The 18440-nt window shown below is 42.5% G+C and overlaps 1 protein-coding gene across 1 annotated transcript in view; it reads left to right on the top strand.

The window, feature by feature from the left end:
- LOC146861627 (contactin-associated protein-like 5) overlaps nt 1–18440 on the top strand; it is a 1270002-nt gene that overhangs the window by 783728 nt on the left and 467834 nt on the right. The gene's annotated exons all lie outside the window — the stretch shown is intronic.

Here is an 18440-nt window from a genome sequence, read left to right on the forward strand (position 1 = left end):
GATCCCTCTCCAAGTGTGTTGTTACCTATTCTGTACATAGCTATATAACAAAGTACGTGTTCCAAAACAACAACTGCAGGTGTATTTTGTCTAGGTGACATAGGAAAAACAACAATGAGCCTGCACAGGATTTATGACACAATGTTTGTGGAACGTTGACCAATTGAGGACAGGCCAGTGGGCATAATAGCTGCTTTAGGGGATCACAGATCTCAGAAGAATAGAGCATGAAAAAAGGTATCTTCGCGGCCGGTGGGCCTCTCTGAGCCCACCGTCATGAAGCCCTCCTGCCTGGCATTCGTTAGCAATCATAGGTGGTACCTTCAACTTCATGAGACCTCAGAGAGGGTCGTGTCCCCAGAGAGTGTTTTTTTAAAGTATGGATTGTCGTTCTTTGGCCATGGTTTGCGATTCCGAGTTTGCCCTGGTGGGGGCCCCATTGGTGCGCCGCCATCTGGATCTCATCTGCATCCTGATGTCGGGGGGGTTGGCCTTTTGCAGCACCTCCAGGGGCTCCTTGATGTTGAGTATTGAACAGGCCTTTGAGGGTTCATAGTTAGTGTAGCATACCATCAAGGCAAAGGATAATCCTGTATGGGTGACCCCAGGAGTATGCTTGTTTTGTAGGGTGATCCTTGAGAGTTTGTGGCATAGTAGAGGTGACTGACCTCTAAAATGGACTGGCTGCAATTCTCGAGCTTTACGCAGGATGTCCTCCTTTATCTGGAAGTCATGGACACAGACTAGAATGTCTGTGGAAGGGGTCTTCTCTGGCCTGTGTGGGCCCACGCGTTGTACTCAGTCAAGTTGCAGCATTGCCTCATCAAGGAGGTCTAGGATGAGATAGCACTCCCCGTATGCGAACATTGTTCTGGTGGGAGTGATTTACTAGGTCTTCATTGTGGGACTGAAGGTCCATGTGTTGTTCCTTGAGGCACAGATCCTCTTGCTGTAGCCACACTTTATCTCTTCCTCACAACTTGATTCCTGATTCCGGGGTTGGGAACGACTTGATTCATGATCCTCCATGGCAGGCACTCTGTCACCCACTTCCTCCAAGCCTCGGCGAACCTCCTGTAGGACCGTGGAGAGCTTCGCCTTCATAGCCTGTAAATCTCCTCTGAGGGATGCCAAGAGAGATTCTTAGAACAATTTGGTGACCAGCCCCCTCATCAGAGTCTGCCCGGTGGTATCCCGTAGTAAAAGGTAGTGTATCATCTGGGGCTCCCCCCGCTTGTTTCACAAACATGTCCTTGAGTGACCAATCCTTTGCTGACCTATTCACAGAAATGGTGTAGGTCTGCGAGGAAGGTAAGCTGGGAAAGCGCGATCAGCAAGTGGTCTAGGACTAGACCAGCACTTCCGCTATGCAGACAGGGGAGTTAACTGTTTCAGTGAGTCAAAGCTGGGACCAGCCAGGAGCACAGGAGCTCACGTCACTCCCTTGGGTCCATCAGGGCAGACCATGAGGCAGCAGGAACACAGGCAACCGCCACTGACACTAACGGGCAAGTGTTCGACAAGGACCAGTATCTAAGGCAGGGAGTACACATTGGTCTTCCAGGAGCCCCCATCTCCATCACCCCACCAGCAGCAGTCGTTTAATGTCGGTCTCCAACACCACCAAACAGCCCGGTCCCACCAGACACAGAAGGAACTAATTTCTGGGCCCCTGTAGCTGCCAGAGGCGTAAAGAGAGGGCCCATTGGCTGTGCAGGGCCACGAGCAGTGGAGTCTCCTATAATTTCCACCGCAGAACAGGAGGATCCCAAATCTGAAGCGCCCCTCAGGGGTCCAAAACTTGAGAAGGGATCATGCACTTGGTGTTACCTTGTGTTCTACTACTAGCAGGGGGGCCTTCTAGTGCATTAGCGACTGTCAAACCTCCCCACCCTCAGGCCAGACGCTCCACGGGGGCCACAGGCAAAAGGCTCCAAGTGCACAACAATGAACCACGAGGCCTGACAAGTCCAGATTTGCCCAGATACCAGGGGGCCAGGTTCTCACAAGGCCAGAGCGAAGGGGGCCTCTCCACCACTATCCCCCTCTGTTTCAGAGACTTGTGCACTCCTGAGGGCACTCACACCCTCTGGATCCGTCTCACATATCTCCATAAGCCTCTCATCTCCTCCAGGGGCGGGGGGCGGGGGGCTGGTTCCGGTGGGGTGGAAGTGGGGAGAGCTCCGCTCATTTCCATGGGGGGCAAATCTTCACTAAGCCTAAGGGAGAGGGAAGGGAATCTCACAGGCACTGCCCTCCACCGCTTAGGGGCCTCGCATTCCCAGTAGTACTCACCTCCCCCTCAGCAGAGCCCACCATTCTCATGGGCCTCTCATCTTCACCGCCGAGCAGATGTCGGGATCTGGTGCGTGGGGGGGACTTGTAGCCACTGCATCCCCCCCATTTTCAGCCGGTTCCGCTGACCTCCTGTGCCGTTCCAAAGACACCAACTCCAGAGTAGGACTTCAGGGTGCGTTACACTCGCTGGCGGTCTCGAGTCAGACTCTGCCTCATGTGGGCGGGGGGTCAGTGAATAAGGAGTGGAGAGTGCCTCAACACCTGGTGCTCCCCGCTGTGGCAGTACTCAGAGGCGCAGCCATGCATAGACAGATCCCTGGTGCAGCCCCAGGCCAATAGAGCCTGTAAGCAATCCCGCAACCATCCACCTTCCAGCTCGGCCACCCACTTTGTCTCAGCGAACGTCGCTGTGTGCACCGTAGTCGGGGGCAGGGGCCAAAAGTGAGGGTCCCCTCCATGCCCTGAGTGTGGCAGGTCTGCTGCTACTCAAAAGGGGCCTGCTAAGGGAGGCAGGCAGGATGCAAGTCATTGCAATTGAAGCGGCGGGACAGAGAGACCGAGATACGAGTCTCACCCATCCACCATCTTGGACACACCCCCTTAACTCAATTGTTAGAGGTTTCTTCATGGACTGGAATTTTATCCTCAATAAAATTAGGTATAATTAATACATATTTTATATGAGGCTTATTGCAAAGTGTGTTCTGTAATGTGGACTGGAGAAAACCTCTTTGTCACATTCTGCTTTACAAAAGTAGTCGAAATGATGTAATGAATTGAATGGATGTTTGGCCCCAATATAACAATTTTGTAGCATGTCCCTGTTTTCATATTTCAGAAGTTATTATGTACTTAATCAATACAAAATGTTTGCTTCTGTTACAATTTTAGTTCTTGTATTTATGGATTGCCCATACTTTTCAGCCGCAGGTCTGTTGGGTAACGTCTGGCTTTCATAATTTTAATTTCAAACTTGAAATTTGATATCATTTATGCCAACAAAAACAAACTTTTAAATGTGCATTAAAAATATGAGTACAAAGAAAGGCAGTCAATGTATGAATTCTAAAGCAGGTGATGAAGAGTAAGGGCATTCATACCTGAATTTGAATTTTTTATCTCACATTTTTTTATTTTTAGCTAAAAGACATAACAATAGACAGTACAGAAGCAAATCCAATATATAATTAATTGTTAACAATAAAAATCACTTCAGAGTTAAAATTGAATATCCATTAAGGTACATTTTCTATTACTAAGAAATCATCAAAATACAATTTATACAGCTAGCATCCATTACAGCAAATACACCAATCTTCAAGCTTACATATACGTGTTTACCACCCATCTCAGAGTCAACATGGGTCTGCTAGCTATTCCATTTAGTTGAAAAACGCCCCAATGTAAAATTAAGGTACACAGTATGGCATATTTCTTGGTAAGTCTGATTGGACACAGCTCAAACAGACCTTTTTTTGTTCACTAACACATTACTATTAAACCAGGTTTCACACTCTTCCTGTGGTTAAGTAAAGATTGGATGTCAAAAAGATTCCTGAACTAAAATTCAGTTTGCTAATTTCTCTGCATTGTAACCATATATGAGATGGATCGAAGATCAATAGCATGGGGTAAATTGGATAAAGATGTTACTGGACCTGAGCACAATAGTGATTTCAGTAAAAAGAAATCTACATTTTGAATGATCTCAACCATGATCAATATCTTCACAATTCAGCACCTTAAATCAATGCCACTATTATGATTCAGTGATGAACACTAAAGGCCTGAGTCACAAAGGTAAATGTACATTTTTCTGCAAGATTACCACTTTTTGGTTTTTACAGCCTAGATATGGTGTTTTATGGCTCTGCATTCGGTAAACTTAGATGTGCGGCTTGAAAAAAAGGTGGGGGAGCCAGACTTTATTTCGTTCCTACAAGAGTTTGACATCCTCCTCCTTCAAGAAACTTGGGCCAGCAGCAAAAAAATCTAAAGAAGGCAAAGCAGTAGGAGGCCTCTCAGCCATCATAGTAACTGACCTCCAGCTGTGCCAGGACAGTGTAGACCTTTGGGCTGGCATGGGCACAATGACTCAAACTTTCACCTCACCAAGATCAAAGACCACAAACCAATACCATCGACATCAACCTACTACTTTGTAATGCTTATATTCATCCAGCTCGGAAGAACAAACAGGACCAGATTCCCTCACTAGTATCAATTTTAAAATCACTCCAAAAGACATTTCAACAACATAAAATCATACTGTCTGGAGATCTTAATGTGCACCTACTACAAACAGATTCCCAAGATGCAAACCAACGGTTCCTCGGGCCACCCATAAAACAATTACCTTTGGTAAAAACAAAACATCAAAAAATTGATCATCTCGGGAAATCGTGCATCAGAGCTCTAGAAGCAATTGGCCTGTGTGCTCTCAATGGTCACCTCCCGCAAGATCAACCGGCTGCGTTCAGAAGGAGCTCCAACAAAACCTCATCCATCTTAGATTACACACATGTGGACTCAGAGTGCTTCGACAAAATCTGGTCTTTTTCCATAATGCCAAGAATAGAAAGTGGCCATATTCCCTAGTAGGTCGAATTTCTTATACATCCATCAATTGTCCTAGAAAGTACTAACTTAACGACTTATTCCAGTGCTTACAATCTAAAATTCCGTGCCTGGAATGAAAGGATGGCAGCCGTCATAATGAACTTCATTATTACATTCACTTCTCAAACAAATACTGCACAACAAGTGACAAGGTCCTACTGAGGACTTATTACAGCGGGACTTGTCGCCAACTGGCCAGCAAACACTTCCCACATCCTTAAATCTATGACTAAAGGGGCCCACTGGTTTACCGTAGCCCTCCATAGAGAAAAAAGAGCAACCAACATGGAAATTAGGCAGCTGCATAAAAACAACTCAACGCCTAGCCACTCCCTCACCGAGCAAATCGCGGCCCTAAGGCACTCTGAGCGGCAAAAAGATCCTATCATGGAAGCATGGGCATTAGTCACAAAAACTTATCCCAGCTACACGAACACGGTTCCGAGCAGGCATGAGCACAACCACTAACCTCCAGGCTCTCACTCTCATGATCGAAAAAGCCACCCATAAGGCCTCACATTTATACACCTACTTTTTCGACTTAAAATCAGCATTCAACACAGTCCTGTGATGCCTTTTATGAGCAAAAATGGCCAGATAGGGAGTGCCTCCAAACCTTATCAAAGCTATCATCAATTTATACTCTGACACCTGGGTACAAATTAAAATAGGCAAGGACGATAGAATGACTGGAAAGATCCCAATATCCATTGGCCTCAATAAGGAATGTGTTCTCGCCCCTTGCCTTTTTAATATTTACACAGCAGACCTGGGCACCCTGCTATCTGAATTGTAATCATGCCTTTATTAAAATACACCGTGGTGGACCGTATAGGATGTTTAATTCCTCGTGTATTGTTCCAGACATTGTTCATCTAGAGAGCTATCTATGGATTCCCTTCGGTTTCTTCAGTGCATCCCACAGCAAGGTCTCGGCTGTGTGTTCAATGGCCCCCGAAGAAGGGACAATGGATCCCGAAATGCAATGGGCGGCACACCTTTGATCTGCATTTCTACAATATAGTATTTTCTATGAAGAATATGGAATATGGATTATGTATAAACATGCACAATGTATTATCCTGGTAACCATATGTTCCTTGATTACTCAATTTGACACATCTCTACAACGATTACATTTGTTTGAACCACTTTGGTATGAGTATTTGTTTGAATACACTTGGATTTCGATTGAAAAGTCTTGTGTAAAAATTGTTTACAAACCTTGCATAAACTTAGTTTGCAGTGCACGCAGTGTCTCAAGCAATTATTGTGCTTAATTTTCTTTATATATTCCATCCTTTCTTGCAAACAGGAGGCATCTCTGCACCATTTCTCCTCAAAGGAAAAAAACCTTAGTTTATAGGGTGCCCCAGGGCTCATCAATTAGCCAGACAATATTCAATACTTATGTATCCCCCCTTATTTCACTAAGTGCCTATTTCTGTATTTCTGCTACTTCTTACACAGATAATATCCATAAAAATTTAATATATATATATATATATATATATATATATATATATATATATATATATATATATATATATATATATATATATATATATATATATATTCTTTATTCTGAGCTGTACCTGCATCTACGGGGTAGGCCTAGATGATGCCTATTTTATTTGCTACATCCAGTGCATTGTAGTCTGAAGCTAGACGTACATATGCCTTCCTCTAGCCGTCGGGCCTGATCAATGTGTTGACCTTGACAACTTCAATATCATAAAGCTTCTTTACAGCCTGTTGATCTGGTGCTTGTTAGCCTTGACATCAACAATAAAGACCAGCGTATTGTTATGTCCAATCTTCTTCATGGCAGACTCTGTAGTAAGTGGGTAGTGTGAGGAGCACTCTTCCTAGTCTACTTTGGTTGCCTCCTTAACCTCAAGGTCCTTAGCCTCCTGAAAGTGGGGGCTGCCCTAATTTTATTCTTCTTTTAGTGACTGTGTCCCCCTTAAGAACAGCCGTTTTAGCTTTCAAAGCCTGGGATTTTGCTTCGGTTTTAACAGGGACAGCTTCCATCTTGGCCTTCGGTGCCATGTTGGGGGTGAAAGAGATACCAAATTGATCTTGTCACTCAACAAGAATTGTTTTGGTTCCAAACCTATTCTTAAGAACTGCCTTGCAAATATCATCCATTGGATGTAGAGTAATTCCCTATTGTGCAACACAGACAAGCCAGAGATACTTCAATAAGGGTCACAAAAATGTGTTTCCCCCTCAAGTTTTACTATTCTCTTTCCTTCTGTTCTCAAGTTGTATCTGTATCCAGTACTTTTTTTCAGGAATGAAGTAATTTCTATTTTCTCGACAGCAAGAAAAACAGTGGCTCAGGCTTTCATCACTTCAAGGCTTGATTATTGCAACAGGCTCTACCTCATGATTAAGAAACATCTGTCAAATAGAATGATGCAGTCAGGCTTGTTCTTAAACTACTATGGAACTGCTTGGTCTCTCTGTGGCTAGGATTCAACAAATTGAACTGGCTTCATGTTCACAAGCTAATTCTTTCGAAAACTCTGACTTTGGTCCCAAGTACCAATTTCTCCAATTCAGATATTACAGGACCCAAAGGACCTTGAGATCCTCTAATTCAAATGTGTTGGCTACCCCTTCTTACAGGCTTAAAACAAGAGATGTTAAATCCTTTATCGGATTGGGGTCTAAAACCTCGAATCAGCTTCCTAGATCATTGAAAGTAATTGAGAATGAATTAGCATTTAAGAAATGTTTGAAAATCTGACTCTTTACTTCAGCTGATGACGTATTTAAATGGTTGAATGAATGAATTTGTGGTTGGTTTTGTTTCTGGCTTTTATTCAAGCATTCCTCATTCCAATAGGCTAAGTAACTGATGTGATATGTGAATTAGCACCAGGATGCTCTATCCTGAGTGACAGTTTGCTTTATAAATATCTCATTCCATAGGTACAGTTGCTCTAAATATCAATATTGTGCCAGATTTACATTTATTTCCATGTAGCATATATATTTTAGGTATATTTCTATAATAATTGTATTATATATAGTTTTTTGCATTATGCCAAATGTTCCTCTGCAGCCTCTTCAGGCTTGAAGGTTAAAAACGATGACATAAGAGACAGTAGAGCTCAATGAAAAGTCAGCTGAAAAATCACTAACCAGCATTCTACATTCACTATCTTCTTGTTCTAAGTAATTAGGTATTAAGCAGAATGTCAGTCTGATGACTGACCCTGTCACGCGGTAGAGTCTGGGACCTTTTCTGCAAGTGCATACATATAATTCAGAATTTCTCAGAGTTAATGTATGAACTTTAGACAGAACAAATCCGAAATAAAGAAAGACAATGTCAGATCAACATTTTACACTTGTGGATGATAATGATCATTCCTCTCTGGCAGAACACAGTGGATCAGACTACCTCTCATTATCTCGGAGCTCACGCCAACCACCTGCGGAGTCCCCAAAGTATCCTCCATCAGCCCTACTCAGTTCAACGTCTTCATGGCCCCTCTCACTTCCATCGTCAGATCACCAGGACTCAACATCGTATCGTACGCAGACGACACAAAACTCATCCACTCACTATCCAACAAACCCAACATCTTGAAACACAAGTTTCAAGAAGGAACGGAAGCAGTTTCCAGGTGGATGAAAAACAGCTGCCTAAAACTGAACACAGACAAAACCAAAGTACTCATCATAGGCCCACATCCCGATGCCAGGAACAACACCTGGTGGCCCCCAGCCCTCAGAAATCCACCCCCACCCATGAACCACGCAAACTCGGAATCATCTTGAACTCTGAACTCAAACTGGACCGCCAGATCAATGTGTCCCCTCTTCCTGTTTTCACACCCTCTGTCTCCTACATAAAACTATCAACTGGATCCCCCTCGAACACAGGAAAACTGGCCCCCATGCCCTCATCAGCAGCAGACTGGACTACAGCAATGCACTCGGGATCAACAAGAACCTCACCTGCAAACTCCAGAACATCCAGCACGCCACCGCCAGACTAGTCCTTAACATACTGCGCCATTGCCACATCACCCAACACCTGTGGGCGCTACACTGGCTCCCCGTCGAGTAGAGAATCACCTTCAAGCTTCTCACCCATGCCCACAAAGCCCGCCACAACATCGGCCCCGCCTACATGAACCACCGCCTCTCGTTCCACGCACCCCAAACATCCCTCCGCTCAGCCCAGCTTACCCTTGCTATGGTACCACGCATCAAGAAGACCAGAACAGGAGGTCGTTCCTTCTCCTTCCTCATGGCAAGGCCTAGAATACCCTCCCCTCCACCTCTGCCAGACACCAACTCTCCCCAAGTTCCTGAATGACCTCAAGACCTGGCTCTTTGACGAATCATCATGAGCATCCGGCATCGCACTTACCTTGAAAGGCCAGGGAAGACCTCTGACCCACTTGACCTCTGACGATCCTCCATGAGCGCCTAGGAGCTGCACCGCCCTCCCTCCCCCTAGCGCCTTGAGACCCTTCCGGGTGAGTAGCTGCACTTAACAAACCCTTGATTGATTGATTGAGTACCATTTGCATTTCTTTTTTCAGGCAACAAAGTGCCACTGGAATGTTCTTTTGTCTCATTTACAAATATTGACATAAAGATTAAATCCCCTAGTTTCGCAAAAACAAATCCTGGGACATGGTCTGGCTGATCAGTCAATAGAACTACTATAAGATTGATGCATTTGATTTTGTGCATTAATGGATGAATTTTCCAAAGTATGGCTAGTCTGAGATTGATACTCATAACACTGTTCTAGTGGAGTGCAAAACAAAGATCTGTGTCAAATATTATTGTTTTCTGGGTGATGGTCTCATTAACCTACATTTACAGGCCAGTTGAATAAAGTCTGTTGTGATCTAGCCCTCCCACTAGTAAGATATAGTTTTGCTCAGTAATATGTGTGGTCGAGGGGATATGTGATATTTGTATGGTTCTTGATTCATCGTTCAAGCAGACATGGATTTGGATATCATCACCAAATGTTTGATTGTGACTCATATGAGATATATAGCTAAGATAAAAGGAGTATGTTGATCTTAAACTACATGGATGACAGGGAAGCTTGATGTGGGGAACTATGCTGCAGATCAGGGCATACAAATTCTCCCTACTTCCACGGATAGAGTAATTTCACAGATACACGCACATACACTCATCACACGCTTGGGCCCATTCCACTAACATACGCTCGATTACTCTATCAGCACTAAACACGGAGAGAGGAAACTCCTAAACACCCTGTATCTACAGTAAGGCCAATGCGATCAGTTTGTTACTGTCCTGAGTCATGATTTAAACAACAATAATCACATTAGGGTATTCAATAAACGACAAGAAATAACCACCAACACTGTAATTCATAAATGATATTTTATCTAAAATTAGTTCAAATGAAAGTCAATCAATAGCAAAATCATTATTCTCATAGTTACCTATTCTAGCTAAATGTCATAAATGGGTCAGGACAGGTCTCTCAGTAAAGTCTCCCGAGTCGCCGTCCTCACAGCATCGATCCTCACCAACGCAGGTTTGGGAAGAAGTGGCCTTAGACCCTCCCTAGTCTAACAATATTTATAATATAACTTGCAAAATAAAGCAACATAAAAATTCTAAATGTTCATTGAATCACCAAGTGAAACGAGCAGGAAAGGATGTTGCATCGCAACATTTGTAAGAACCTCCGCTCAGAAAAATCACAAAAATAAAAAGACGGAAGAAGGAAACTCGAGTTTTGCAAATGATATTTTCATCGGAACCATAGCGAAGCCACCGCTGTAATCACAAAGTTCATTGTGGCTTTCTTTTCCTCCAAGGACAGCTGGAAGCTTGCCTGGAGCCGCTGTCCTCACGGAAACTTTCAAAACTCCAGCAGAAGCCATGGTCAGGTGACTTTCAACCATGTTCAGCAAGGCCTTCTGACATATTCACATTCACTCGAGTGCAGGCTGTAAACGGCAGCCATCTTGTTCTAGGCCAAAACGGACCATCTTAATCGAAAGAAATACAAACAACGTTACTACATTTTTGCAATGATTAAACAGTGTTAATTCCCACTAATACCCTTATGTGTATGTAATTAACTAGCCATCTGCGACATAAATAAGCATTAGTACACGTTATTTCAAAAGCGTTTTGTGCTTTAAACAAATAGCACTTAGCAACATTCATTTAATTAAACCTGCACATTATTATTGAGCAACATATATGCATTCCCACGTGTAGTTTTTCTCTTGTTAGTCATATTGGTTAGTCAAAGTTTCTAACAAAACCAATAATTATCGATTATAGATTAATAATTTTAGTTACGACTTATAGACAAAACTGGAGCTAAAAACTCGATAAATTTTCAACAGAAAACCCTGCTCCAGCAATCCCCCCTTTGGGTATATCATCACCAAATAAACAACCCAAAAAAAAAATTTAGTCCCATTTTAGGAGAAATTGGAAATGTCTTTTTTCTTTTTCACGACACTACACACCAGACTCCCTTTCATCATCCCTCTTCGCCTCCAAGTACACACTCTCCCTCAACTCTTCTAATTCTATCTCTTGTGGATCTCTCCTTGACCTCTTTTGTTTCTTTTCAGCATTGCTTTTAATTATTCTCTTTTTCCCTCCCCTGTTTTTACAACACAAACACACCAATCTTGGTATCAATAAAGCAACAATTACACAGGTCAAAGGAAACAATATCTTACCTATAATAGTACTACCTATCTTAGCAATAAAACTCTTAACAGCTTTCACTTTATTAGCTAATTTAGTCCAGATACTTTCTGCTTCCAGTGGTACTAATTCTTCATGCAAATCAGTAATATTTTTGATATAGACCTTCAGGTCTTTGCTTTCGTCTGGAATGTAAGTGCAACAATGTTGAACTTTCAGCATTCCACAGACTCCACCCTCCTTGGCCAATAGAATATCAAGGGCAAGTCGATTTTGCATAGACATGGCACGTACGGCAATCATCTCTGTATTCACCAAAAGAAACCCTCCAGCGGTACTTGTCGATAAGCGATCCACCACTGTTGACAGTTTCCGAATCCCATATGCATTTAAAGAAATTCCCACTGCTGGAATCAAAGTTCCAAAGATATCACCAACTATTTCTGACCAAGTTTCTCTCTTAAAACGTGTTAGTAAATTAATATGTTCTACATCTTCTATCTTATCTATATGAAAGATCTTTGGAAAGACCAGGCCCACATAACACGTGCCATACCAATGGTCAGGCAACCTGTAATAAGCCTTGTTCCCACAAACATATTACACTCCTGGGAAAACTGGATCTTCTCCTCCCTTGAAACCCCATCCTGTTGCAATGAAGTATGTATCATGACACTCACTAGTCCCAACAAAATATGTATCATATTGGGATTTCTTCCTGGTAATGCATAGTTTACCCTTCTGTGGTGCATCTAAAGCCAAAGTTGGACTAGCCCCATTCTTCAATTCCTTTCCCATCTCAATGTCCCAAATTGTCTCACTCGCTTTATATTTCCCTGCCTTTTCATGCATGCTCATTCTTCTTTCCTCCACCATATTTAGGAAAGCCTTCTCCACTTCTTTCAAGCTACAAGTTAAATTGTTCTTAAAAATGTAATCTAATGTTAATTCTTCTTTCTCAATAAAAATCTCAGCAAAAATGTTAGCTTCTCTAGCTGGATTCAGCTTTTTATTCATAGGCAATTGCCCAAAAATATTATCTTTGTTAGACATCTCATAATCTATTTTCCCTAACAAATAAAAAACACTACTTAGCACACTACATGAAATTCCATACGTGGCTGGTAAATGGTGATAAGTAACACCCTCTGAAACGGATGCAGGTAATTGCATACATACGTAGCAATCCCTAACTTCCATTGTCTTTACGTATTCATACAACAACTTTGAAAACACATTGCTAGAAAAATCATTAATTGACCTATCTTTAATGTATGTAAGTGTTACTCATTCTAATTGGAACTACTTTATGCGAATTCTTCTCTACATTAGTCACATTCTCAGTGTGTATCTCAAATGTACCTATCGTGACTCTAAAAGTAACTAATAAAGCTAGTACACCCCATAATAGCATTAATAATCCAGTACAGCAGCAGCACATTCTACACCATCTTTTTAAGAAGGCACATCTACTCTGATTATTTTCTATGTTAGCCATTTTACTACTTTGACCGTGTCTTTTGACTCAGCCTCTACTACTCCACTACTGGAATTTCTAGGATTTTGGATTACTTCAGACAGCTAAATTTCAGACTTTCTTCTTTTCACTTTTCTCCAAGTGATTTCTTCAGTTCACTCAATTTGGATATTCATCACTCTCAACTTCAACTTCTTCAACATCAAACTGTATTAGATCACCAACAACATCCTCAGTATCCGATTTTTCTCCAATGTCAGTCAAGATAACTTTCAGGATTTCACCTGTATCTTCTTCAACCACTTCACGTATGGTCTCCTCTGGATTTCCCTGACTTTCTGCCTCTTCACCTTCAGACAGTGCCACGTACGTCCATTCCGGCGACCTATACTTCTGGTTAGGTTTTCTGATTCTTTTGATCTCTTCTGGTTCCTTTGATTTCTTTTGCTCTTCTTCCTTCGCTTGATTTTGACTCGACACCTCGTTCACTTGTTCTGCTTTTGATGTATTTGCTCGTGTCAGTCTGTATCTCAACCTTTTTATCCTGTTGTTAGGCCAAAGATCTCCTCTTACAACCTTTTTTGGTCTTAATTCTTTATTATTTCTTTCTCCAATCCAAGTTCTCTTTCTCAGAACTCGACCCTCTGATTTCTCATTTTCACTTTCATCTGATTCTGTTTCATTTGCCTCTTGTTCTTCAACAGTTTTCTTTTGCACCACAGTCTTTACCACCACTGATTGAGATTTCCCTAACTCTGTCCCTCCTCGGGTCTCCGACACGCAATCTTCTTGCTGTCTACTTGTCCCTTCACCTAACTTATCAGAAATGTTCCCTACACCTCCTCGGGGGTCTTCCGCAATCTGTCCCTCTCTAACTTCTACTGACCCTGCTTCTTCAGGTGTAATCTCAAGTGGATTCTCAACTTCTTCATCTGATTCAGGAGTAGTCACTGTAGAATTGCTCTTTTCTCTTCTGTTTTCTCCACTGTTCGTTGAAACTTCAGGCACTCTTACAGAATCTGATCTCCCTTCTGAGACTCTCAATGTTTCTCTTGAAGCCTCTCCTGGAAAGAAAGAATCACCTGACTCTCTTTCTCCTTCACCTCTTCCAAAATTCCGATTCCTTCTTACTGGTTCAGCTTCTTCATCATCGCTGGAATCTGACTCTTCAAAATACTCCTTACCAGTCCCTTCCTTTGGATTTGGAACTCTTAGAGTATGACTTGCATGCACCCAGTTTTTCACACCGGCACACTTTACTGCAGTTGTCGTAGTCAGAATAACTTGTCTTGGCCTTCCCCACCTTGGAACCAAGCAATTTCTTCTTCTGTGCACTTTAATCCTCACCCAGTCCCCTGGACTCAGATCATGGGCTTGCTTCTTCTCAAGTGTTGTAGCGTCTCCTCCAACCTGGTGAAACACAGAATGAACTGCGTCAGCCAGGCCTTTACAGTAATCCAAAATCATGTCATCAGTTATTGTCATCAACTTATTGACAGGCACAAATGTATGTCGCATTGCACGTCCCATGAAGATTTCATGTGGACTCAAACCAGTAGTTCTATCTGGAGTAGATCTAATAGTCATTAGCACTAGAGGCAAGACATCAGGCCATTTCATTCCAGTGGCTAAACACATCTTACCAATTCGGTTTTTGATTGTGCCATTCATCTGCTCAACTACACCAGAAGCCTCTGGTCTGTATGCACAATGTAGCTTCTGCTGTATGCTCAATGCTTCACAAATTAAACTCATGAGCTCATTATAGAAGTGTCCACCTCTATCAGACTCAATCGTTACTGGAAACCCGTACCTAGGAATCAACTCTCTTAACAGTAACTTTGCCACTGTTATTCCATCATTTCTCCTAGTCGGATAGGCCTCCACCCATCTCGAGAACAAACAGACCACTACTAAAACATACCTCAATCTGTTCACTTGTGGCATTTCAATGAAATCAATTTGCATTCTCGTAAAAGGACCACCTTCTCTGCCTATCGTTCCCAGACTCACCACTGTCTTTTTCCCAGTGTTGAATTGCTGGCAAATCAAACATCTTTGACAAATGCTTTCTGCAATCAGCCTGAACTTTGCATTATACCAAGTCTGCTTAAAAGACCTGATCATCGCATCCCTTCCCAAATGTCCCTGGCCATGATACATTCTTGCCATTGTCGACAGCATAGAGTTGGGCATGACTGGTCTACCATCTCTATAGATCCAGACATGATTTGTCTCTCTTGGGGCACAACCTGCCTTAATTCAATCTTTCTTTTCTTCATTTCCTGCCTCATCCTGCAACTGTTTCACTTCATCCCACGTTTCTAGGACGTTAGTAAACATCACAGAACACAAAAACATTTCCTTTTCTCGTGCCTTATTGATCGATTGATTGTTTTTAGCACAATATTGTGCTATGTCATTTGCAAAACGATTACCAAGGGTAATAAAATCATCTCCTTGTCCATGAGCAGCACATTTTACAACTGCTAATTCTTTAGGCAGCTGTATCGCCTCAAGCAATTTCCCAATCACTTCAGCATTCTTTATTGGAGTCCCACTCGACGTTAAAAAACCTCTCTGTAGCCAAAGCTGGCCAAAATCATGCACGACTCCAAATCCGTACTGACTATCAGTCATCACAGTCACTCTCAGATTCTTCCCAATTTTGCAAGCTTTCGTCAATGCCACCAATTCAGCAACTTGAGCAGACTTCACTCCTTTCAATGACGAAGCTTCCATAACTTCTGAAACTTTGCACACTGCATATGCTGCACATAGCACACCATCATCATTCCTCAGACAAGATCCATCCACAAACAGCACATGATCACTCTCAGGCAATGGAAGATCTCTTATGTCTGGTCTTGGCTTTGTACAGTAATCAAGCACATCCAAACAATTATGATCATCTTCATCCTTTACACCCACATTTTCAGTATCAGGCAACAATATTGCTGGATTCACATTCACACATCTCTCAAGAGTCACATTTGATGCTCCCAGAATGATTTTCTCATATTTAGTCAGCCGACTATGTGACATATATTGAGTTCTGCTTCTTGTCAAAAGAATTGCCACATTATGAGGTACGAATACCCTTACAGGATATCCCATTATTATACCCTCACTCTGTTCCAAACTTCTGCATGTAGCAGCTACCGATTTCAGGCAACCTGGTAAACCCACAGCTACAGGGTCAAGTGTCGATGAGAAGTACGCAATAGGCCTTCTCAGTTGTCCATGCTTCTGGATTAACACTGAAAGTGCACATCCATTTCTCTCACTGCAGTACAACTCAAACTCTTTTTCATAGTCTGGCATTCCCAAAGCAGGGGCTTCACACATTTTGCTCTTCAACTCCTCAAATGCTGCCATTTGTTCTCCATCTAGCTCCAATGGGTCTTTCACCTCACTCTTTGTCAGCTTAATCAGTGGCTTTGCTATCAGGGAGAAATTACTAATCCACTGACGACAATAACCCACCATCCCCAGAAACATCCTCACTTCTCTCTGGGTCATTGGGGCCCTCATTCCCCTGATAATTTTTATCCTGTCATCAGTCACCTTTCTCAGACCCTTTTCAATATTGTGTCCAAGATAATGCACCTCTTTCTTGCAAAATTGCAATTTGGCTGGAGATACCTTTAACCCTCCATCTGCCAGATGATTCAGTAAAGCTATGGTATCTACTTCACAAGCTTCACGTGTCTTTGATGCCACAAGTAGGTCATCAATATACTGCACTAGTACTGAGCTTTCAGGCATGATCATGCTCTCCAATGATTTTTTAAATAACTGATTGAATATCGAAGGACTCTCTGTATACCCCTGTGGGATTCGACACCATGCTAAAATACGCTGGCCAAACCTAAATGCAAAAATCGGCTGGCTGTCATGATGCAATGGTATCGAGAAGAAAGCATGACACAAATCAATCACTGTATGCCACTCAGCATCATGAGGAATCTGATACAAAATCACTGACGGATTTGGCACAATGGGACAACATGCCACCACAATTTTGTTAACCTTTCTCAAATCTTGTACAATCCTGAACTTCCCATTTGGCTTCTTTAGCCCCATTATCGGTGAATTACACGGGCTACTCAGTAATTCTTTCAAAACTCCTTGCTGAATCATTTTCTCAATTATAGGTGTTATCCCTTCAATTATTTCTGGTGTCATTTTGTACTGAGGAATATTAGGATAAGTAATTCCCTCTTTCACTGAGATTTTCACAGGATCTACATTATTCATCAATCCCACATCTTCTCCAGTAAAATCCCAAACTGTCGTTTTCACTGTGTCTCTCAGCTCTTGAGGCAAGTCCTCTGGATTAAACACAGCATATGTACCAACCATCTCACTCTCTCTATTATCTAGAGTCATTCGGTACAAAACATCCTCATCTTGTGTTTCAAAAGCTATTCCATCCGGAGTACAGAAAATTGTACAATTCATCTTGCACAACAGGTCCCTACCTAACAAATTCACAGGACTAGTGTCACAGACCACAAATCTGTGCATGTCTGAAAATTTCCCTATTCTTACCCTTACTGGTTCAGTAAGACGTGTCTTGATTTGTGTATTAGCTACACCAACTACTTGGATTGCTTCATCCGAGAGAGGAAGATTTCTAATATCTGCTGACCTGACAGTTGATCTCGTCGCTCCTGTGTCTACTAAAAAAGTAACACTTTCTTCATTTATTTTCCCATCTACAAATGGTCCTGCCTGGTCTATTTCTAGAGTTGCACCAAGTATGCACTCTTCCTCCTCTCTTCGGCACCGTCAACAATCACCTTCAGACTCACTCCCTTCATTCTTTAACCAATACTGTTGTACCGGGTTAGAACGCCTTGGTTTGTTTACCTGCTCATCATTGTAAAATCCCGAGTCCTGATTGTACTTTTGGGACCCTCTATTCTGCGGCAAGGGCGGTCTTGGCTCTTGACTCTGCTGTTTAACAACCTTCTGCTGTTGCTGCTGTTGATTACACCCCTCAGTCTGCACCTGTTGATTTAATGGTTTACTTTCATTATTCACTAATGGTGGATTGGTACACTCGGATCTCCAATGTCCCAGTTGACCACAGTTGTGGCAAGGGAACTTTTTCTTCGCCTCTTCTAAATTCCCCTTTCCTTTCCCCACATATCTGGGCCTATTCCCTGGATTATTTGCCTGTTCCACCAACTGTGCTTCTTGTCTCTCTGCAACTTTCACCTGTGCCCACATTGCCTTTTCTTTCAGCTTTCTCTGTTTTGCTTCAATTTCATCACTGAAGTATTTCGCATGTCTCAGAATCTCATCTATTTTCTTACTCTGCCAGTCCACTGTATGCTCACGAATT

Source organism: Triturus cristatus, chromosome 3_1 (genome assembly GCF_964204655.1).
Source record: "Triturus cristatus chromosome 3_1, aTriCri1.1, whole genome shotgun sequence".
NCBI classification, from domain to species: Eukaryota; Metazoa; Chordata; class Amphibia; order Caudata; family Salamandridae; genus Triturus; species Triturus cristatus.